The following is a 24,030-nucleotide window of genomic DNA, read 5'->3' as shown; positions in this document are numbered from 1 at the left end:
TAGCTTGTTTAATTTATTACTTGTCTAATATTGTATATCAACTACTTTAGCACAGATCAAAAGGGGAAGGTGATTTAGTGGATTTCCTAATCCAGGTTGGAAGGAAGAATGGGAAGAAAATACAGAAACAGTCAACTTAATTGAAACAGGTTTATAGTTTTATCTTCTGCTTGTTTCCTCACTTTTATCATATACTTAACATGACATGGAGTGTCTCCAGGTTGCTTTTATTGTCAAAATATTGCATGTCTTCAATTTTAGAGTCGCGAAGTGTAATTTGGCCCCTGATTGATTTCTCATTGTCAGCCAAACTGGTCTAGAATAAGTTGTGAACAGTTTCAATTGACACCCATGGCCTTCACATAGTTGACACAAGTAAGAATATCTATGTCTATAGTTAAACAGCTGTTTGTAGAAAGTGTTTTATCGTCGTTATTCAAAAAAATGCAAAAGGATGTGCTCACACCGAAAATTAATTAAATTGATTTGCTGTTAGGGTTTTTACAAAATAAACTTTTTCATGCAATCATGAACGTATCAGTTTCTGTGGCAGATAGACCAACATGTTTTACCAGACAATCTTTATCCAATGTATTTGGCACACACACGATGCCTATCACTGACATACATGAACATATCTCGGTAAGCACATTGATAATGTTTTAAATCCTGAACTGTGATAACTAACCTTCACAGCTGATATATTCAACAGAACAATTCAATGAGTAAATATCCTGATGAGGTCAAGACAGTTAAGAGGTCCATTTAAATGAAGATTATTTTTATACTTGATGTCAGTCCACAGTATGTGTGTGGACCTACCTGCACAGTGTGCACCCTGCATCATGCCTTTTAAATGCCCTTGACCCTCAAAATCATCTAACAAAGAATAAAAAAACAAAATTGCTGGGGTTCACAGTTCAGAATGATCAGAATCATAATTCTTTACATTTTGTGGAACCTTTTTTGAGCTTGAAATGAGTTTGTTTGAGCAGGTGGAAAGCCTGAGTTTCTTGGCTGTTATATACCTCAGTCAGTTGTCAGTCCAACCACATAAAACACAGCTCATTCTGAAGTACGCTGGTAAACACACTCTGTTAGACTTATCCAATCAGTGGCTCATCAGTGAGTATTGCACGGAATTCTAATCGCTGTGTGGATTCTCTTAACTTGTTTGGTCATGTTATGCACGTGTCCTGTCAGTCCCTTGCTCTGTTCTGGCATGCACTTGCTTTGCCATTTTATATCATCAGCGTGATGGTCATTTCCTGTTCACCTAGTTCTCAGATATTTTATGAATCTCATGTGTTTGATGTTATTGTAATTCTTTGTGTGTGCTATAACTCTGCAGCTATAACTCTGTGAGTTAACTGTGGAGGAGGAATATCATAGTTATAAAAAGGCTGTTGCTGAAAATGCATATGGAAACCTTATTAAGTACAATCTGAAGGATAGCTGAAGCTTATTAAAACATTCAGAACACAAATTGACACATAACGAGCTTAAATTAAATTTTAGCATTTCATATTATCTCCAGTTTTCTTTACACTATGTTTCAGCTGATTTTCATCTACCCGCGCGACCTACTTGCTAGGTGCCATCAGCTGGTTAGATGCCACCTGCTTAGCTTGTCATTTCACCGCAGCTGAGAGATGCATTCTGGTTAATATCAGCAAATACCTGCTTCTCTGCCATGATTCCTAGACATTCACACCAGGCAATGCATATGCATGCTCCCTCCTTAACCACTCAGTCCATCAGGTAAGCTGCTACTGATATTACAATACACGTTCTTACAACATGATAATCTGTTTCATAACATTTACGTTACTGGAACAAATTATTATGTTGTACCAGTTGTCCTGCATTTATAATGCATACTGTCCAGTAGTTCTGCATTATTGTGGCATGCTTACCGTGGTTTTTGCACTGCTAATGCAACTACTTAGACATCCAAACAAAGATTTACTGTGACTGCATTCCATTTAACATATGGACAGCAGTCAGTACTTATTAATCTGATATTGCGATTTTTATAAAGGTCAGTCATAATTTTTTTATAACTTTTTGTGTAATTTTTATAACTGAAACATATAATCTACCTTTTTAATTCAGCACCTACATGTAATGTACCTTTGTAATTAATTAGGTCATCTTAGTATCCAGATATACGAACATGGCTGATGTATTTTAGGAGTCAGTGTGTTTAACCCTTTAGCGACCGCGGGTTTACGGCTGGAAATTCCACAGCGCACCAGAGCATTTACTATGGCGATTTGAGCCTTCGACACCACTGCGTAAAAACTGCATCAATTTTCATCAAAATTGAAGTAGAAACATAAATTAACATGCATAGGAATGCTGAGAAATTTCTCTATAAGCTAATACTTTTTTTATGTTGCTAGCTTGCTTTTGCTTTCCTGCAAAAGTATCAATTCGTTGAGGTTACAAGTTTTTCATTTTTGTACGTCCTTTTCAATTGTATTTTATATTGACTAAAAGCAATTGACAATGTTGTACAAATAATTTTTGCATGGATTCATATGTTCACAACAAGTTGCAAAAAAATTAGTCGTCCAAGAGCATTGAAAGCGGAGTTATGAGCTCCGATGTATAGTGGGAGCGCCACTGTAAACGCTCCAGACACCTTGTATATAAGCAGCGCAAGACAGTCACCCGACAAGGTTGCTCCAACTTTCGTGCAAATTGGCACAAAACTGCGAATAAAAATGCATCTGGAAGCTGAGACATTTTCCTGCAGAATGAGATTTTTTCCTCCACACAGCTTGCAAAAACTTTGCAGCTAGACATCTATATATACACAGTTACGATTTTTTGCTCTGAATTTTTATGCATTTCTTGAGACTATAGATTTATGTAAAAATTTTGCATATATAGTCATTGCACCAGTTCATGCAAGCTGCAGCAAAAGATTAACTGGTTGTGTGCAAGAAGAATTAAGTGGTGAGCCTATATTCACACATTTGGTGAAGCAGCAAAAGACAGGAAGCAACATTTATTATGAGCAGAAACAGCAAATCATGGACTGCTAGATTGCAAAACAATATGGAAACTGAACTCTTTGATTAGACTGCTGCTCTGAAGATGGCAGTGTGCGTCAAATACAGCACACCAATGCACAACTAATACAATAGATTAGCAAATGTATGTACAAAAGCTAGCAATACAAAGCAGTGAAGCATTTGCAGAAACTAAATAAAATACCATATGTAAATAAATTTAGTTAGCATGGTAAGGATCAAAATATGACTCGCACAAAGATATTCCACGAGTGACTCCGCTGCCAGTGCATTCAGCTTTCTCATCAGCGATGTATACAGACAACTGGTGCACATAGCCAGAGATAGCAACGGAAAGCAAATAACATGATTCCAAATTTAGATCTTTTAGATGGAATATGCTGTCTGAAGTTGAGCCAGCCTTTCCATGCCAGCAAGCTTTCATCTACAAATATAAATTTATCAGATAGAAAAACAGGATAGAACCAGTCGCATGTCATGGCAAAAACATTGTTAATTTGAACAATTTATTGCCAGCAGGGTCTTCAAAATTGTCAATAAAGTGTAAACATGCTTCTAATTTTCTTTCAATTTTTAAACTGATTAAAAATCAGCGTAGATAATAAAGGATTGTCGACCAGTAAGGCAACAGAGTAGGCTTTTTGAGAATACCTATATGCAAAACTAAACAAGCAACTCGCCAAATATTTATCACCAACAGGCTCCGAAGCATCGCAATGTTTTTGAAGGCCATATTTATTCGTTTCGTTAAATATAACATTTATCATGGCTGATGTTTAAAAAGCTTTGAATAATAAAAACACTTACATGTTTAAGAATTCAAACTTATACTTCTGCCAGGCTGTCAGCAAAATGTAATTCTTTTGGTTTTAAATCTGCTCCTCTTTGATATCCGTCAATATTCGCCGTTTCAGTCTCACTTTTGCAATCCAATTCATTCTGTTGATTTTCTTTTTTACTTTCATCGTCTTCCTCACATTTTTCTGGTCTAAAATCCTCTTCTTCACTTTCAAACCAGTCCGTATCTTCCTGTAAACGAATCTTTTTAGCAGCGCCTCAAATATCGCGTCCATTCATGATGATCAGCTTTCCATAAAGAACGTTCAGCTTCTAACAACGTGTTCTTTTTGCACATGCGTAGAAGGGACTAATTATAGCACCAAAATAATAGTATGATATATTTTAAAACTCCTCAAATTACTAATTAAAAATTTTAGGGTCGGTTTTAAAATAAATAAATGAATTTAAAAAATACCTATCGAAGACTCAGATCTGACGGGCAATTATGGGTTTGGTACGCTGAGACTGCGCTCTCAGCCCGTCAGATTACGGGAACGGTGTGGAAAAGGTTAAAATGCGCCTAGCACTCTGCGTTATGCAATGTCACTAAAGCTTGCTCTCACGGCTCTAAGTAGTATGTTTAGCAATACGGATAGTAGCTTACTCAATTTAGTCATTGGCAATGTGCCAGACTAATGGCAGTGGTAGGCAACTACTTACCTGTCACTGTTTATAAGCTGTTTTAATACCTATGCCATGCCCAGCATTTGGCTAGTTTTTCATAAATTTTTGTACAGAGTATTTAACTCTGGCAGTTAACTGTGAAGGATGAATGCCAAGGTTATAAAAATACCATTACTGCAAATGCTTATGGAAACTTTTTATCGATACAATCTGAAGTATATCTGAAGTTTATTACACAAATAGACCCAAAGCACTAACAATTTTAATATATAGCTTTTCATATTATCTTAAGTTTTCTTTACACTGTAGTTCAGCTGGTTTCTATCCACCTGTGGGACGCGCTTGTTAGGTGCCACCTGTTGAGCTTGTCATGTCACCGCATCTGAGAGATGTATTCGTGTTACTATCAGCAAATACCTGCTTGTCTGCCATGATTCCTAGACATACACACCAGGCAAGGCATATGCTCCCTCCTCCACCTGATAGTACAGTACGGGCTCCTACAACATAGATAATCTGTTCTAGTAGTGTTTACATTACTGGAACAGATTATTATATTATACCAGTTGTACTGCATTTATAATGCATACTGCCCAGTAGTAACATTACACAAAGCAATATACTGCATGGTTGTAGCATGCTGACTACTGTTTTGCACTGTTGATAGAACTGCATAGATATCCATACATATAATTTACTGCAACTGTAATGCATTTTACATATGGACAGCAGTGAGTATATCAATGCACAGTAGGGATTTTTATAATAGTCAGTTATAAATTTTTCATAAATTTTTAAAAGGTATTATTGTATAATTTTTTCATAACTTCATTACCTATCTACCTATTCAATTCAGCACCCACATGTAATCTGTATTTCTAATAAAGTAAGACATCTTAGTTCCCGGTCACACTTACGTGTAAATGGCTGATGTCTGCTAGGAGTCAGTGTATTTAATACTGTCTCTGGTTATATATTTGTTCTGATGGTAATAAGTTCTCATCAGGTAAATAAGTATACAGACTCAGTACCACTAACACACCTTCAATCTCAACATACAGACCCGTCCCTCAACCTGTACCGATGCTCGTAGGCTATTATTCCTTTAATCTACTTGCTGAGTGATTTGTATCAGTAGGACATTTTTGTTCATGCAATAATGCTTCATTGATGAAGGCTAGAGTTGTCATCCCGGGATATGATAACTTCTGTCTGTTGTTTTATCCACATGCAATACCTGTATGTTGTCCTGCATTAGAAAGTCTCTGCTTTCAACCCTTTTTGTCTACCAATGTCATCCAGACTCATTTGAGATTTATCTTTAACAGAGGCCCATAACAGTTGTCTAGACTTTCCATATGAGGGCTCTGGCTGGCTGCAGATCAAATACATTTGGACTATGGTTCTTGGGCTGTCAGGTGTTTCTAAAGACCATAACATGAGGTGTGTAAGATTGGAAAGCGTACCCTATTTTACTTACATGTTGCTGTACTTGCTCTGAACATCAGATAACATATGGTATATTCGTATGCATATAAAGGCTTAGGTAGACACCCCATAGTCAGACTATAGAAATATTTCTAGGCACTGTCAGGGGATAGGAAATGTTTTTTTAATGTTTACATTTAAAGTTCCTATTCCATATTCATGCAATTTGAGTGACTGACAGTCATGGTCAGAGTCTATTTGATTGTATCTATTAGCAGGTCTGTTGAACAGGAAGTCAAGTAGTAAATGTATCACTTTTTCTTAGCTTGGTTCTTGTTCATATTCATCTTATCATTTATTTTATATTTCCTATTGTGGCTCTGTCTTAAGTCTGGGAATTTCATCCCTCCTGATTCATTAGCATCTTTTTCTTCTGTTTATGGGCAGGTCATGTGCCACTCCTTCAGTTTTTTATTCTAAAAAAAAACTAAGGAAATTTCGGCAGGCCCGTATTCTCTGGGGCGGCTGGCCAGCTGAGCCGCCTCAACTTTTTGATAAATGATAATGATGACGCAATGACAAATTGAAACGCAATGATAAATTGCTTTAGATAACTCGACCTCCACAGCATTAACTCGAACAGTTATTTGCCCAACGGCTACGAGAACCGTTTTTATCGCTGTAGAGTATCACTTTATTCCAAGCCATCTAGATAAACGTCTACTTTTAATAGTTCTTGTGCGTCATTATTATCACCATCAGCAAAATATTCTTGTTAACAACTTTTATAAAGGTTTGCAAAAGGTCAAGTTTTAACAAACATCCGCTTGGCAATAGCCCCACGAAAGCGTAGAAACCTTAGGATGAACTTGAAATAAAATCAGCAAAATTGATTTTTGTTGAAACGCTAAAAAAGATGTTTTTTTTCTGAGCGTTTCAACTGGGGTCAAGTTTAGCCTATTTTAATCTGAAAACATCCTGGCAGTCACATCACCTAAAACAAACAAATCTCAAATAATAGAAAAAATGTTTATACTTTCCGATAAAAAATTTTAAAACTTTACATGAGATGCCCGGTGGAGGCCCTACATAAAAGAAACTGTTGAGGGAGGCTGACACGACCCCTCCAAACCCCCAGATGCTCATAACTAGTCGCTTAGCATTAGCTGCCCCAACTTGCTTAGCCGCCCCAACTTGCAACCAGGGTATACAGGCCTGAATTTCTGGCTACCCTTAAATCTCTGTTGGACCTCTTTACTCCACACTGACTAGATACTTAAGTTACAGACATCTCATACTATGACTATTCATTGGCTCAGTCTACAGTCATCACAACTTTTTTGAACTCCTCTGCTTCCTCTCTTACAGCTTCTAAGTGTAAGTTTTAACCTCTTTTTCTAACTCCTAATCAGACCTACTTTGTCCATCCTAGTACCTCCTCTCTTCCCCTCCAGTGTGACTAATGCTCCTCATTGTTGTAACTCTGTCATGTCTTCTTCCAATATTAGCCTATCTCTCTCTTGTCTAGGAATAACCATGAATAATATTTCTCTCTTCTCAGGTAACAGACTGATGTAGATCGGAGGATCTCCTCTAAGGAATGTTTTCATAGTTGGTGTTGTGATATTTCTTGAAAAGGTAAGACAACTCTTCTCAGTAATAGTCAGCCCCATCAATAGACATCACCTTCTTTACTACTAATCTTTGCTGCTAGCATTGTCTTATCAAACGCTTCTAATCTCAACCAAATATTTTTATTTTGCACAATTTTATCTTTCCTACGTTCCTCTCCTCTCACTCTTTTTTGACTCACTTATTTTTGTTAAAAATAGCATTGTTGTTTTTACCAGAATAGATTTTGACGAATACTCACTTATATGGAAATTGTCTCAATGACGCTGATGTCGGTTAGGAGTCGGTGTATTCAATTCTGTCTCTGGCTACACATTTGTTCTGATAGTAATAAGTTCTCATCAGGTGAATAAGTATACAGACTCAGTACCACTAACACATCTTCAATTTCAACATACAGAGGTTACACACACCCTCTAAAAGATGCTAAGTCTATTTTGATATTTAATTGAATTGCTGAATAGTTTGTACCAGAAGGACATTTTTGCTCAACTTACAATACCAAATTGATAAAAGCTGGAGTTAGCTGTTATTGGTAAGATAACTTCCATTTCTCATCTTTCACATGCAGTCAATGGTTGTTGGAATGCTTTTGCGAGGTCTTTGCTTTTTCTAACAACTCCATTAAGAGGCGATTGTTATTTGCTTTTAACAGAAGGCCTTAACAGTGCTCTGGTTGACTTGAATGCCAGCAACTCCATGTTATGACTATTCATTGGCTCACAGTCTACAGTCATCCCAACTTCTTTGAATTATTCTACTTCCTCTCTTGTAAGTTTGAACTTATTTTTTCTACCTCCTCATCAGACCTACTATGTTTATCCTAGCACCTCCCTCCTTCCTCTCCAGTGTGACTAATGCTCTTTCTCCTTGTTGTATCTCTTTAGCAATCCATAGTAAATATCTTATTCAAACAACCCCTGGTAAAAACCACCAAAATTGTATATATGTATTGGCCATTTTAAAGATTTATAACAAAAATAACATGTTAACCTTTGTAACTACAGGTATCTACAGTAACTTTGGTATATTCACCAGCTGCCAAATTTGAATTCGAGAGAAATTTTGTCAGCGTTGTATGGCGAAAAATATTTTGTATGGAAATGTCATTCATTGTGTTCTAGATTGTAGGGAAAGAAAAGCGTATAACGGGGCCAATCGTAGCCCGAGGGCGCGCTCCAGAGAGAGCTGTGACTGATAGTCCTTCTCCTTGTTGTATCTCTTTCTTGCTTTCTCCCAATATCAGCCTTTTTCTCTCCTGTCCATGAATAGCCATGAATAATGTTTCTCTTTTCTCAGGTAACATACTGACATAGAGCTGATTATTCTCCTCTAATGAATGTTCTGGAGTAGTGAGAGTTATGGCAGTCTACATGATATGATGCTCGATGTCACTTAGTTTGGTGTTATTTGTTGTTAATCATTGAAAAAATGGAACCACAAACACAGATGATAAAATTTTAGCCGATAAAAATTTTGAAGTTCAGTAAAATGGATAAAATACTTAAACTCAGCTCTAAGTATGTTTAGTTGAATAAATCCATTATGTTAAATTTGAAGTTCATGTTATACATCTGCCTCGAAGGTAAAAAGGTTGTATTTTTCAAATAGAACGTCGCAATAAAGAATACCAATTTAACCTTTTTACAGGCTAGGCAAATGTCGCCATAATTTGCGCTTGCGTTCAGGCGGAGCAACATTAACTCTTTAGGATGCAATAAATCTGCTAAGTTACCTTGAACTTGTCAAAATCTGTAAATAAATATGCATTGGGAACCCAATAAATATCTCTACAAGTTCTATTGCTTTTAATTAATCTGCTGATATGATGGAATTACGGCCTGTGCCCTGCTTTGCAATTTGGTAGAGCTTTAAATTTTTTATTCCGCTCTACATTTGAAGGCATATTTTCATGTTATAATTGTATTTAACAATGTCGTGCAAAAGTACATTGCACTCATTGTTATGTTTGCTACAGCTTGCAGCCAAAGCTATCTTTAATATAATAATATCATATAAATCTGCAAATTTATAAGTTGTATAATAATAATAAATTATCAAATGCTACAAATATAATACACTCAAGAACAAGTTACATAAATGAACCATATTTATAACACAAGCAAAAATAAAAATTAACATTTTTGAAACAAAAATATTTGCATCGTTTGCTTGACAAGTTGCCATCTGATCGTTGTTTTCGATGGCACAAACATCTTCATTGTTTATTATTTTTCACAATGTTTTCTGATCTCAACTATTCTTCTGCACTGCTGCTCTAGTTAATATTGTAACCCGATCTATTTTTTCGGCAGAGTATAACTTTTACGCGTAGCATTTCCCACAATTAACAACACAACGCAATAAGCCGCAGTTATAGGTATATCTTTCACTACCATGCTGTACTACTAGCATTGGTTTATTGAACACTTCTGATCTGTTAAGACTTTGGTAGCAACACCTTAGAAATAATCAATAACTGCATCAGAATAATAGTAGTTCCTTGTTCAACGCAGTCTTGATACTTATATGGATCTGAAAAATGGTTTACATTTACGATGGTATGTGAACAACTAGTTTTAGGCTAAAGGTTTGCCTCACGCCCAGCTGACTAAAGAGTTATCATTATTTATTTATAAAGTTTATGGTTATTTGTGGGAAATTCTATGTGTAAAAGTTATACTCTGCCAAAAAAATAGTTCGGATGGTAATATTAACTAGCATAGCGGTGCCGAAGAAGAGTTGAGGTCAGAAGATATTGTGTAAGGTAATAAACAATCAGAAGATGTTTGTTCCATTGAAAGCAACGATCAGATGGCAACTGGTCGAGCAAACGATGCAGATATTTTTGTTTCAAAAATGTCAATTTTTATTTTTGCTTGTGTTATAAATATGGTTCATTTATGTAACTTGTTCTTGAGTGTATTATATTTGTAGCATTTGATAAATTATTATTATATGACTTATAAATTTGCAGATTTGTAGGATATTATTCGATAGCGGTTATCTTAACTCGTCTTACAATGGATCGATGCTCACAACTGCTCTTCTATTGCGCATATAAAGCTAGTTTTGGCTGCAAGCTGTAGTAAACATAACAATGAGTGCAATGGAATTTTGTACGACATTGTTAAATACAATTATAAATTCAAAACATGCCTTCAAATGTACAGTGAAATAAAAAATATAAAGCTGTACTAAAATGCAAAGCAGTGCACAGGCAGTAATTCCATCATATCAGCAGATTAATTAAAAGCAATAGGTATGAACTTGTAGAGATATTTATTGGGTTCCAAAATGCATATTTATTTAAAGATTTTTGACAAGTTCAAGGTAACTTAGCAGATTTATTGCATCCAAAAGATCTAATGTTGCTCCGCCTGAAGGCGAGTGCAAAATATAGGCGAAATTCACCTCGCCTGTAAAAAGGTTAAATTTTCTTTCTTTATTGCGACGATCTATTTGAAAAATACAATGCCAGCCTCTATTTGAACGCCACCTCTATCTAACTGATCGCAAGTATCTGGTAAAGGTAGGAAAATGAGCACCATGGCATTCAAATAGAAGTTTTAACGTAATAGTGATTATTAATACTAGTGCCCTGGCAGTTCTACATGCCATGAGAAATCATCAGTGGTGTGAATAAAGCTCAGAGATATATGTACACTACTATTCTACAATACCGTAAAACCTCTAAATGAACGCCATGGTGCTCTATTTTTCAACACTTCCTTTGTATAGTGGCAATCAACTGGAGGCGGCGTTCACATAGAGGCTAGCGGTGTATTTTTCAAATGGCTCATCAAAATTTTCGGAAGATTAATTTATCCCTTTTTATCTTTATTTAGCCCTTGTCGCCTATATTTTGCGCTATTTTTCTGGTAGAGCGAGATTAAACCTTTTGGATGCAATAAATCTGCTAACTTACCTACGATTTTTCAAAGATCTCCTAACAAATGTACATCGAGAAACACAGAAATATCTCTACCAGTTGATATCTATTGTTTGTAATTGACCTGTGATGGTATTATAGTCTGTGCCCTTCTTTGCAATTTGGCATTTTCAATTTTTGTTTTATTCTAAATTTGAAGACACATTTGATACTAATGATTATCAGATGATTAGCTAATCCGAGCAGATAATTTATCTACAAAATTTGTGGATTGTTAGCCCTCATTAACTCCATATTTTTGAGCAAGGTTGTGGCATGCACTTTTGCAATTAACTAAAATCTCATTGAACAGTCAAATTCCAGTTTATTCATTTCTAGTGATTGCACTGCTTTGGTAGCTCACTTTAAATTTGTTGTGACTCTTTGACCTTTACTCGTCCTTACCAACTCTGACCATGAGTGAATGTTTACTTGATATTTGTCAATATATGTCTCCTAAGGACGTTTAGATGGTTTTTGCATGCTTCGTTCTCTTCTCTACTATCGGTAATTACCAGAGTCTGGACCAGTTGTGATGTCATACACTTGAACATACGTACATTTCTATACATTAAGTGCGCGTTGCAGTGACCTTGCTAGGAGGTACCAGCAAGTAAAAGAGATGCTAAGAAGAATAATTGTAGAACTCTACAAATCAGCAGAAATTGCAGGATCTTGAGTCGACCTTAAATTCTCACCATCAGGTCAGTAGCAGCACTCTCACTCCTTATATCAAGTGTATCAGGTTCAATGTACATGTCTTTATCAATGAGTGAGTCAACACAAGTCATGGTATGCATCCTATCCATGGTATACTTAGACACACATTCCTCTTTGATAAAGGTTTCTTAAGTCCGATAAACCTTCCGTTCTTGGACTGCATCCACCTCAAGTTCTGATATCATCTGTCTCCTGACTATATTGTTACTCTATACAACAAGTTGTTAAGCAGTCAGAGACAATTCAGGACAAGTTTCCATTCACAGATGCTACCCAACTTCTTAAGTTTTCTCATAAACTAGCACTCCATTAGGTTCATGTTATTAGACCGAGTCCATTTAATCCTTTTAACCAGTAGCCCATTGATCACAGTCTTGTCCTGGTTCAGCTACCGGGTAGCTAGGAAAGGGAGCAGTGGTAGCTGGAATCTCATGGTCACCAGCGAACTCCCCTACCAACTGAGCTATACTTTCTCTATAAATATTTGCATAAATAAAATTATATTGGGTATTTTAAGGTCTGTTCTGAATAACATTCTTGTAGTTACCCACTGAGTTCATCTTGTACTTGTTGTGCTCTGTAGAAAAGCAGGAAGGCAGGCCACAAATTAATAAAGTAAATTACATAATGGTTTAAATTATATTGCTGGCTTTTGTGTACGATTACTAACCCAGTCTATTTTTGTTTTAAATAGTGTGAATACATGGACATTATTGCTGTGTATTGCTATTAGCAATAGAGAAGGCATTTTTGTGTTGGTTTAGCTCAAGTCCTTAATACATTTACTTTGACAAAATAGAGTAGACAACTCCATCAGCTACACTCATCACCCCTTACATCAACAAATGTATCTTGTATTAACCAATTATTTCAAACCTCAACCTGAGTTATTGACTGTAATCAGTTGGCCAGTAAGAGTTTACAATCATTCTCATCATACGAATATCTACATTCATCTCTCATTGTTTCTGCTAGGTTACATCTATGTTTACTACTCTCTTCATTCATCTCTCATAGTTTCTGGTAGGTTACATCTGTGTTTACTACTATCTTCATTCACCTCTCTTTGTTTCTGATGGTTATATCTATGTTTACTACTATCTACATTCATCTCTCTTTGTTTCTAATGAGCTACATCTATGTTTACGACTGCCCTGTGACATTACAGTGTTTTGCGTAGCATGTTGTAACTTGGCAGTATGTTACAACTTCTGATGCCCAGTAGAAATTTACTGCTACCACAAGTGAGCTCCTTCGTTGTAGTGCCCACTGCAATCTATTGCACATTTGCTTCCATGATATAATTACTTGAAAACCAGACATTCATGCATACTGTGAATGCCCATTCTTTCAGCAACCACACATTAGTATTAAATTCATATTGCGGGTCAACTGACATTGCTGGTTCTCCAAGCATCTGTACTGTAATTGCATTGTTACTGTGCATCACACAAAGTTCTCATCACCGTTGGTGGGATTTGAAAGTTGAAAATGGAACTGGATTAGGTACACACCTTTAGCTAGGATTACCTCCAGTAATTATCAACTAATCAAACTTATACTTTAACTTCCATATCATTTGAAAATAGGGAGTCAGGCATTATTACCATTGTGATGAAATTGGGGTATTTGTGTTACATTTTCATGGACATTGTATATTAAAATGATAATAGATTTTTATTCAACTCTACACAATGTGCTCTTTGGGATCAATTTGTTTGCCCACTCATGCTCCAATTTAACCAGAATTCTCATAACAGATTCAACTATCGGGTTGACTTTGGCACAACTACTTCACTATTGTAAGTTATAAATGCTGCTCAAACTTGTGTATGAGTTAGCAGAAAACTTCATAAGTTTGAGGGGCAAAAAGCTTTTTAATCTTCTTAAACTTTGTAAAACTTCATTAAACTTTTTATAAGTTTTAATATATAAAAACATCTGTGCCTTTCAAACTGGTGCAGTAGCCATTCCTGCACTAGTTTTTTAGCAGTGTCAAGCTCAGAAATTTGGGCTCATTAATAAAACATTTACAGTTTTATTAGCAACATAACCTCCTTTCTTTGACTAACTTTAGCAAGCCTGAACAAAGCTTTATGTTTACAATGAAGTAGTAAGATAGAATAATATAAAAGTTGGATTTACTTATTTATAAAAATATACATTTTTATAAATAAGCAAGTTTCAACAAAAATTTATACTACATATTTCTTGAAAGGACTCTACAGTATATAATAGACTCACATGATGAATTATTTAAATATTGTTTCCTTTGTATTATTACAAGGTTAACTGTTCACTGTCATTACTGGGTGGCAATCTATTCTGTAATTGGACAAGTTATATTTGCCTCAGCCAATCAAGAGGCAGATTGTTGAATGAGAGGGCGGAGACATTTTCAAGCTATAAAAGACATGGAGCAGCCAGCAAGCATATTACCTACAGAGCACCTACAGGTAAGTATAACTTTTCTGTTATATTAGCATCTGTTGATATTATACTTACTGGGAATAATAGAGTAGATGAGGAGAGACACTGAGTCAGTGTGATTATAATATAACTCTGACCTCCTGAGACTATCACTCTCTACCCTGAGGAGACTCATAGAGTCTATCCTCTAGTGAGGTTAAGTTAAGGTCAGGAGGCCCTGGTTTCATTCCTCAGTCATTTTTGTACCTGCAAACGTTTCCTACTGTAAATATGTCATATGTTTCTTATGGATATGATGAGAAGCTCTGAAACTGGAGTTTTTAGCTGTTTCTCTTGTCTTTATTCTGGTCAGAATCAGTTGCAGGATGCTGATTGTATTTAGTCACAAGTTTTATAAAAAAATTAGTGTTTAAAGCAGGAGACTGTATGAATTTTATTGCAGTTTTCTATTTTGACATTTTTAAAATTTCACTAAGTTTATTTCCATTAGTTCAACACATGAGAGAGCAAATAGCAGGAGTGTCGATGCTTGATTTCCCAGCTCTGAGTATCACATTCCTAGTCTCCTTTTTATACTCAGTGAATATCCATGGTTTACCTGCAGCAACTTTGTTATGGTTGGCAGCTTTTTAAGTCATCAGCTCACCCAGAGTCAGCTGTTGAGTCACAATTTGTCTAATTTTTCTCTATATTATTTCACCATGTAGATAATTTTACAGGAAACAATGGAGCGGTGGATTAGGGTATACAGTAGAATTAATGGAGCTCCAAACATTACCTCTCTTAGGGCTGCTCTAACAACCACCTCTCCTGATCAGCTATTTCAGCTTTTAATAAAAATCAGAGGAAGTAAGTGCTATACAGCTCTGCTATTGGCTACCTTCCGTGGCCACTCCGAAGTAGCTCATCTGTTACTGACTCCATTGAGAGGAATAGCAGATGAGTTGCTGTTTGACCTGGATGAGAGTGGGCATACTGCTCTGCATCGGGCTGTAGAGAAGGGAGATAGAGAGTTAGTAGAGCTTGTGCTTCGTACTGTTTCCTCTGGTAAGAAGTATGAGCTGATTGCTGAGGAGGATGGACTGGGTTGCACAGCTCTAACAGAGGCTGTAGGGAGTGGAGATACAGAGATGGTAGAAATTCTACTTCTTAGCCTGTCAGTAGAGCAACGAGTCTCCCTGCTCAAGATACAGGCTCTCTACCTAGACACAGCCTTGCACTTGGCAGCCAGATGGAGACACACCGCAGCTCTACTGGCAATGCTGACCTCTGTGCCTCCTAGGAGAGTCTCTGCTCTCCTCAGTATAAAGAACCAAGACAGTAGAACTCCTTTGGAAGAGGCAGAGCATTGGGAAGTGAAAGAGTCAGTAGAGCTGCTTAAGAGCTGGCAGCAGCCAGTATTAGCAGGTGGGATGATTATAAAGTTTGATAGCAACCACTCACTTGTATTACTCTACTAGCTGTTCTACCTGGCATCATCCTTGTATTAAAACTCCGCTCATAAAAAGTGGGAGGTAATGAAAGTTGGCGCCGCTTACTATTAGCCTGGCACACTGTCAATGGACAATTTAAAAAAGCTTCCTAATATGAGCTACCCTTGTCAATGAAAATCTGCCATCACTTTGCGTCCTGATCAAAAGCAATAGGGTATTTTCTCCCATATACGACATATATCGGCTAATGGATTTATCAAGCTCATTTTGCTAAATTAGTATGGCATCAGACTGGTGAACCGGAGGGTCTGAGATCAAATATTCTGTGATACATATTTTTTATTCCAATATTTTACTAGCTATAGCTGGAACTACATACATACTATACACACCAACTATGATAGATTACTATATTTATACTAATGTAATATACTAATATGTAATATCTAGCGATATTACATAAATTATTTTAACAGTTCAAATGAAGGTTATTAGTTTAAGTACAGTTTATCAGTCCAGTCATTGTGGTTGTATACCTGGTTATAGCCTTAGAGAAAATAAGTATACATCGTGCAATAGAAATGTTTTAAACATTAGGAATTAGGTAGGAATGCAGCTGGAACTTATGGAATATTTATTCTTAAAAACCATACTAGTTGATTCTCACTTTTAATAGCTCTTACCATAAACTTTTAGCAGTAGCTTATCAGGCTATATTTTAACATTTGCTCAAATAGTTTTAACTAATAGTATTAATATTATACTACAGCATCAGTACTTCAACGTATTAATTTGATTAATTCGTTGTCCCTCAACTTGTTTCATAAGGTGGTCAGAAGTCGAGATTAAGTTTAGTCTATTGTAAAGGTAAAACTTGCCTCCTTCTACATGTACCTGAGGCTACAAGTAATGAGACGCAACACTTCCTATTTATACGATGAATTTTCTGTTGATTATATTAGGATAATGAAGTATTGATCTTTACTTTGTTTTAGCCCATGCAGTCACTTACCAAAAATTTGTTACTCTCCAGGAAGCTGACAAACTAAAGTCAAAAGGTAAAAATGATAGGATTGACAGTTTTTAAACTACTGGAACAACAGTGTCTGCATGCATAAAAATATTATTTTCACAAAACGTTATTTTTTGGTTTTTTAAAAATGCATTACAAGCTTCTCATGAATGAATTTATACAAAAACTAATAGCTTTTTATCATAAAATCTTTTCTTTAGTTCTGAGGCTATACTCTTGTATTTCTCTGTATCTCCTTCTCATGTAGTAACAGGATATGAGCCATGATTCTATAGTTGTTAATAAAATATTGATGTTTCTAAACCTTCTCAATACATGAGCCATGATTGTTATGTTATTATTATATTTTTTATTATTTCAGCATTGGCCAATCAAGCGGAGGAATTAGCAGAATCTAAGCAGCAGATTGTAGTCCTGCAGGAAGCAGATAACCGAAAGGCAGAAGGTTAGTTTTTTTTTTCAGTAAAACTGGATTTTCTTCTTTTGACAACATTAGCAGTTTAGCATTATTATAATATTATTATTGTATTATGGTTTCAGCATTGGCCAATCAGATAGAGGAGCTAACAGAGTCTCAGTGGCAGATTGTAGCCCTGCAAGAAGCGGATAATTGCAAGACGGCAGGTAAATTATATTTTTAGGCCATTTCTATGCAGAAGTGGTAATTAACACCTGAGGAACTATAATTTACTATCACAAATAGTACCTGTAAGTGACAGGTTTGTTACAGTAGGGTCTCAGGCTATAAATATACTTTCTATGTTGTAGCCTTGGCTCATGCTGAAAGGAGGATTGGTCTTCTACAGGATGATGCTGAGCAGCATGGAGCAGGTAAACAAAATTTCATTATCATGTAAGTAATAGTACTAGTTGGTTTTTCACTGCTAGCAGCCATTTTTATTTTTTAATCTTTCAAATCAGAAGGTTGTAACTTTATTTTAGATAACAGAGGATGAAAAAGCTGTAACATTCAGTTTCTCTTTAAAAAGGTTTTTTTTAGGCAAAACAATTAAAAAAAATTTGAGCAAATAATCTGCTGACAAGATATTTCAGAGTCTCATCTTGAAATAGCAGTATATGAGCACTGATTCTACTGTTGTTGTAGAGTTGGCCAATCAGAGAGAAGAGCTAGCAGAGTCTAAGCAGCGAATCACAGCCCTCCGAGAAGTGGATAGTCAGAAAGGGGATGGTGAGTTTTCATTTTTGATTTTTAGAACTATTTTTTTCTCCTCGTGATAAAATATAGATGGCAGTTCTACACTTCCCCTGAATCTTCCCCTTTGGAGTTAATACCAGTACATGAGCCATGATTCTATTGTTGTTTCAGCATTGACCAAACACAGGAGGGAGCTCGCAGCACTACGGGAAGAGCTAGTCGAGTCTCAGTTGCAATCTATAGCTCTTCAGAAAGCCAACAATCAGATGACGGCAAGTCAAGTTTTTACTCACAATTCAACTAGTGTTTGAATTTTAACATTCACATATTTACTGTTCATCAGTAACAACACATATTCATTTACCTTCATGTGTACTTTGTCTTGCTAGTTATTAACTTTTAAGGAATGGATATGATGAGTATTGTTTCATCATTGCTATTGGCTGGTCAGTAATTGCTTATTTGCGAAATGCTCAAAGGGAGAAAACCACTCAAAATTGGCTGCAGTGAATACAAGAATTGCAGGCTATATTTTATTGCTATCCTGAGCAGAATATATCACAGTAGTTACAACTCCAAACCATCTCTTGTAAACCCGCCGTTCGTTTGAAAGACGGTTTACACAAGGTGGTTGTGAGATAGTACAAAGCTCATAGGTAGAGAAGAGTTCTATAATAGACACTGATAATTATATGTTCCTTTAGATATGGCTGCCATGATGGAGAGACTTAACACACTAGATATTTATCTGCGTACTCCTACTGATACAGACATAGATATAGTAAACCCTAGATTGGCGAATAGCTATCATTACAATGGAGTAAAAGTGAGGCCTATAATTGGCTGTTGTTTTCACGACGTTACGTCGTAGTGATGTGCATCACAGCATCAAAGCCTTCAATTGAGCAATAAGTTTAGTAGTGGAAGCACGCTTGGCATGCTAGTTTTTAAGTCATTAACGTAACAATAAGACCAAATTCTTAGTGAAATGTTATCAGAAGAGACCACAACACCCCAGGTATTTCCTCAATTGCCCATAACAAGACAGAACTTCAACTCAAAACAAGAAATTCTCAACAATATCATAAGCTATCTATGCTGATTAAAGACACCAAGCTGAAAAATGCTAGTGGAAAATAATAGGAAAATCATCAACATTTCGTCATTGGTTTTGAGTCAGCAGCCAAATCTGTACATGGCATTGCTCAATATCTTTTCAGCAACTACCCTTACATCAACTACTTCCTAACCTTTAAGATCAACCAGGATCACATTGAGATTCTGTTTTCCACAATACGATCTAAGGGTGGCTATAACATTAACCCGGATGTGCAGTGCTTTAGATCTGCACTTCGAGCACTGCTCATAAAAACATATCACACCGTCCCAATGCTAACTGTACTGATCTTGATGTGAGCAGGGCTGAAAAAAACTGGCCAACTCCTGCTATATTCTCTGGCTAGAAAGAAAAAGAAAGAAGAGACAAAAGCTGAGGAAGGTGAAGATGAGGAGTTCGGTGATGAGGTTTTTTTTCTAACTCAAATGTGATGAGTGTATCAAGTTCTTGACCGATGTAGAAGTAGTGGGAAGTAGAAATAGTGATGACATAACCCTAATCTCAGTTAAAAACAGAGGAGGATTGGTGACCAGATTGATAGGCCTAATATGTATTGTTGCAGAAAAGTGCCTACGTTCACACATGGAGAGCTATGGTATCACACAGAGAGCTTTCAAACAAGCAACATCACAGACAATAACATATATGTCTTATTACATAACCTCAATCAAGGTTTTACATGTACAGTGCATGCCAACAGTCTACTCAAAACCATAGTAAATCGTTATACTAAAATCAGAATACACTATGCTGCCTCAAAGCAGGAATCTAGTTCAACCAACCTTAGACAAAAACTATCTCGTCTAGTTATTTTCAGTCATGTCTAATGGGTATTTAATACAGTGGTCCAGCGTAACTGCTTCTAAATCTCGTTTGATTCATCAGTATGTTATTAGTTTAACTTCTATTTGGTCACTCTTTGTATTATCAGTGATATAGAAGCTTCTAAATCATTGGTATTATGCATTACCATGTGTGTAAGATTCTTGCCTTTCTAATCCAAAGTCATTACAGTCATACTTCGACTTACGAGCTTAATGCATTCAGAGACAGCTTGTATGTCAATTTACTCGCATGTTGGTGTAATTTATTTATATATAGAACAATTAAATATATATTGATTGGTTTCCATACTCTAAAAATGCATATAAAACACTCAAAACAATATATTGTAACAGAAAGAACATGTTGGTTATTGTTCTAACTTACCACATGCTTTCAAAAAGCAACATATAAAAAATAATGCAAGGAAATGTGATTAATTAAAATGTAAAATTAAATACATGCAATAGCAGCTAACGCTAGCATTTGCCAGAGAGGGAGAGATAAGTTATCCTTCATTACAACAGTTGACTTTGATAAATTTGGAATTTATCCAAGTCTTAAAAGACAAACTTAAAAGCAAACATAAAAGCAAACTTTAATCTTTAACTTAACATAATTAAAATTTCTTCAGCGCTCATAGTTTTAAGTTTCTCGCTGGTTAGCTAATTTTTCTTTTGTTTCGCTCTCACGACCAGCCGGCCGTTTTAAGAGAAACCTATCTAAGGACATTTGCCTTTAAGGACATTGTTTGTCTTTTATCCAAAGCCTGAGCAGTCTCTCTATCAGTGGTCGTGAAGATCGCTGCGTCGTTTAGAAACTATGGTTAGTTCTTTTGCAAACTAAATGCCTTGAATATAATCCTTGTGTTTGATAATTGTGGATGTATTTCTGTAATATTGCTAAGCTGGCTCAATCACGCATACATATTTTGCATATTTTTCAATAATTTTCCGTTTAATATCAATTGCTATCATTCGCTTTTTCTTTGCATTATCTATCCTTTTACTGGCAAACTTTCGGTCTACGCACGGTACTTTTAATTCGCATAATTCTGCACTGAAAATCGCGCACAAAAAACATGGTACAAAGTATAATCTGAGCAGTTGAAAAATACAGGGTGATGCTGTTCTCATAAAACACCTCCGACATACTTGGCAACTGACTCATGTGCTCGTATCTCAAACATGGCTCGTATGTTAGTGCTAAAACTTGCTTAAAAGCTGGTTCGTACCTCAAGTTTCTCGTACGTTAGGGCACTCGTAAGTTGAAGTTTTACTGTATATAAGTTTTACATATTTTCAGTAAAAAATGCAGTCTCAGATGCCAAACTATGGAAAAATTGAGCAGTTTTTAGTGCCAAGTCAATAAGAGTTAATAGATCAGCTGATTCGCGTTGCACATCACCATGACGTTGCGTCATGCTAATTATAGGCCTCACTTGTTTTGATTATTCGCATATCTAGGGTTTACTATATCTATGGATACAGATGAGACAGGAGACCAGCATCACGATCCTCAGGGCTGATACCTTCCTCTTTGTTTAATAAAAATCACATGCAGTTCTTGTTTAAGATTTATAATTAAATACAATTTCATATATATTCCTAACACAATTTTTCTTCTCTATTCAGCTGGCAGTGATTTTAATGAATATAGACACTTGTCACCTGTCACTTGTCAACTTTGAACTGTAATCATGCAATACTTATAATACCACCTGTATAGTCTGACAAAACTCCAAATCTTGTAGTTGGGCATAGATTTTCATGTGAAATTTCCTACTAAATGTGGACTTGTCAATGCTTTAGAGCTGGTCTCACTGCTGCAGCTGGCCACCTTTCTAATATTAAATATGAACAGTTCCTTATTATTGATAAGAAAGTGGATAACGGAAACAGCAATGATTGTCTAATGCTAAGGTAGACCATCTTAATTGTAGTAAAATTCATCTCTAGTAGCCAAAGGCAGAGGGTATTATTGAATAAACAAGTTGCACCAAATGATCTGTTGTTAAACCAAGCGCTTGGTTCTTATGTGAAAAAGCTTTACAAAATGTGCACGTTTAAAACTGAGAAAAATTTGAATATGAACCAACAATTAGCACACTGCCTGCTGCTGCCAAGAGACATAATACTTTAGGGCCAATGCTAAGGCTGATGACAGATAGCTTTAGCAATCATGCCAGATCTATGACAGATGTTAGATCTATGGTATATAGCGTTAGTAATCATGTGTTATCTATAACCCTTAGATTGATATAGATATTTATCTAGATAGATAGATATCTAGCGTAGATATATAAATATCTACATATAGATATAGATAGATCAGACACGAATACTAATTAGATGGCCTTAGTATTCATGTCCAATCTTTGACACATAGCCTTAGTACTAATATCTGATCTATAACATTTGCCCTAAGTCAGGGGTGTTTAAATTTTTTGCAAAAGGATTTGATGTGTTGAAAATTTAGGGAGCATACCTTGGCGGATGTTCTCTTCATATAACAGCAATTAATTTAAGTAAATTTCAGCGAGTCATTCTGTGTTTTACTTTTGCTTTTGTACTTTAATCTCAGCGGTCTTTAAGTTTGACTTTCAACAAAATTCACATTACAGTTATCTAGTATCAAAAGATTCATCGTGTTTTACTTTGCTGAGTTGTAGGTGCAAAATATTTGTAAATGTGATTACAAGCTCGTAAAAGCTCAAAAGTGAACAGGTACTTGCAGCCATCACAAAAATGTCGTAGATTTGAATTCCTTTCCAAAAAAACTGCTCAAATGGGACATAGTTGAACACAATGGCTCCTATTTACACTTTCATGCAGCCTTACTCGTCGAAATATTTTTACAAATATACTTCACGCATTCAATATAACCATGTATATTGTCATTAAACGTCTACAATGTAGAGCAAAGAAAGTGAAGGAATGGGCAGATACCAAACAAGTTGAGTTTCTAAAATGGCCTGCACAATCTCCGAACCTCAATCCGATAGAAAATTTGTGGCAAAAAGTGGGCATGGAAATTAGCAGGCGCCAACCTACTAGCAAAAGAAAAGTGATTGAGAAGATTATTGAGGCCTGGCATCACATAGTGACACTTGTACTAACTCGAAAGCTGGTTGACAGCATGCCAAGGCGGTTTGATGCTGTCATCAGAAATAAAGGCTGGCCAACAAAGTATTAGACCTCAATTTTAAACCCAACACCCCTTTTCAGGGCCGCCATCACTTGTACAAAGAGTTCAGTTTGTAAGATTTCCTCAATTGAGCAATGTTTGCTGTTAAACCAAATCGAGCACTTTAACTATAGCGAAAAGTTTACCACCATAAAAAACATTGTTTTCAAATATAAAAAAAACAGTTGAAATGTGCTAAAAATTAAATGCATCTTTGAATTGCTCACAATATTCTGGACAAAATGATGTATAACATTGCTTAGTTATCTTGATTTTAAGCACAAAAATTACCAATGGAACGTGACGCATGTCATATTGTGCAGGAGGTTGCCATAATTTTGCAAAGCACTGTATTTCATCACCATTGTAATACTGTCACTTTGAGCACTGATATTTCAAAACCTACCGTAAAAATTTGTTTAAATTTTTAACCTTGGGTCATACAAGTACATGTTAGGGATTGCATTTGTCGTTTGAAAAGGTGTTGTCGACTATCGTTGGAGTTGTCCCACCAATAGCGATAGTATCGAATCATCAATGAGCAGACTGATTTCACCGATAGTTATCGCGTGACTTGGCAGCTGGTAAAACTATCGTATTATCGTGCCTAAAACAGATCAAGGATTGTGGGAAGGGA

The 24,030-nt window shown here is 36.0% G+C and overlaps 1 protein-coding gene across 1 annotated transcript in view; it reads right to left on the bottom strand.

Annotated features, from left to right (window-relative positions):
- The window catches only part of LOC137398332 (inversin-A-like), a 334,813-nt gene that overhangs the window by 239,408 nt on the left and 71,375 nt on the right, over positions 1-24,030 (bottom strand). The window lies entirely within an intron of this gene.

The sequence above is a fragment of the Watersipora subatra genome, chromosome 6 (assembly GCF_963576615.1).
Source record: "Watersipora subatra chromosome 6, tzWatSuba1.1, whole genome shotgun sequence".
NCBI classification, from domain to species: Eukaryota; Metazoa; Bryozoa; class Gymnolaemata; order Cheilostomatida; family Watersiporidae; genus Watersipora; species Watersipora subatra.
The sequence above is the reverse complement of the archived record's forward strand: the minus strand, read 5'-3'. Positions and strand labels throughout refer to the sequence as shown.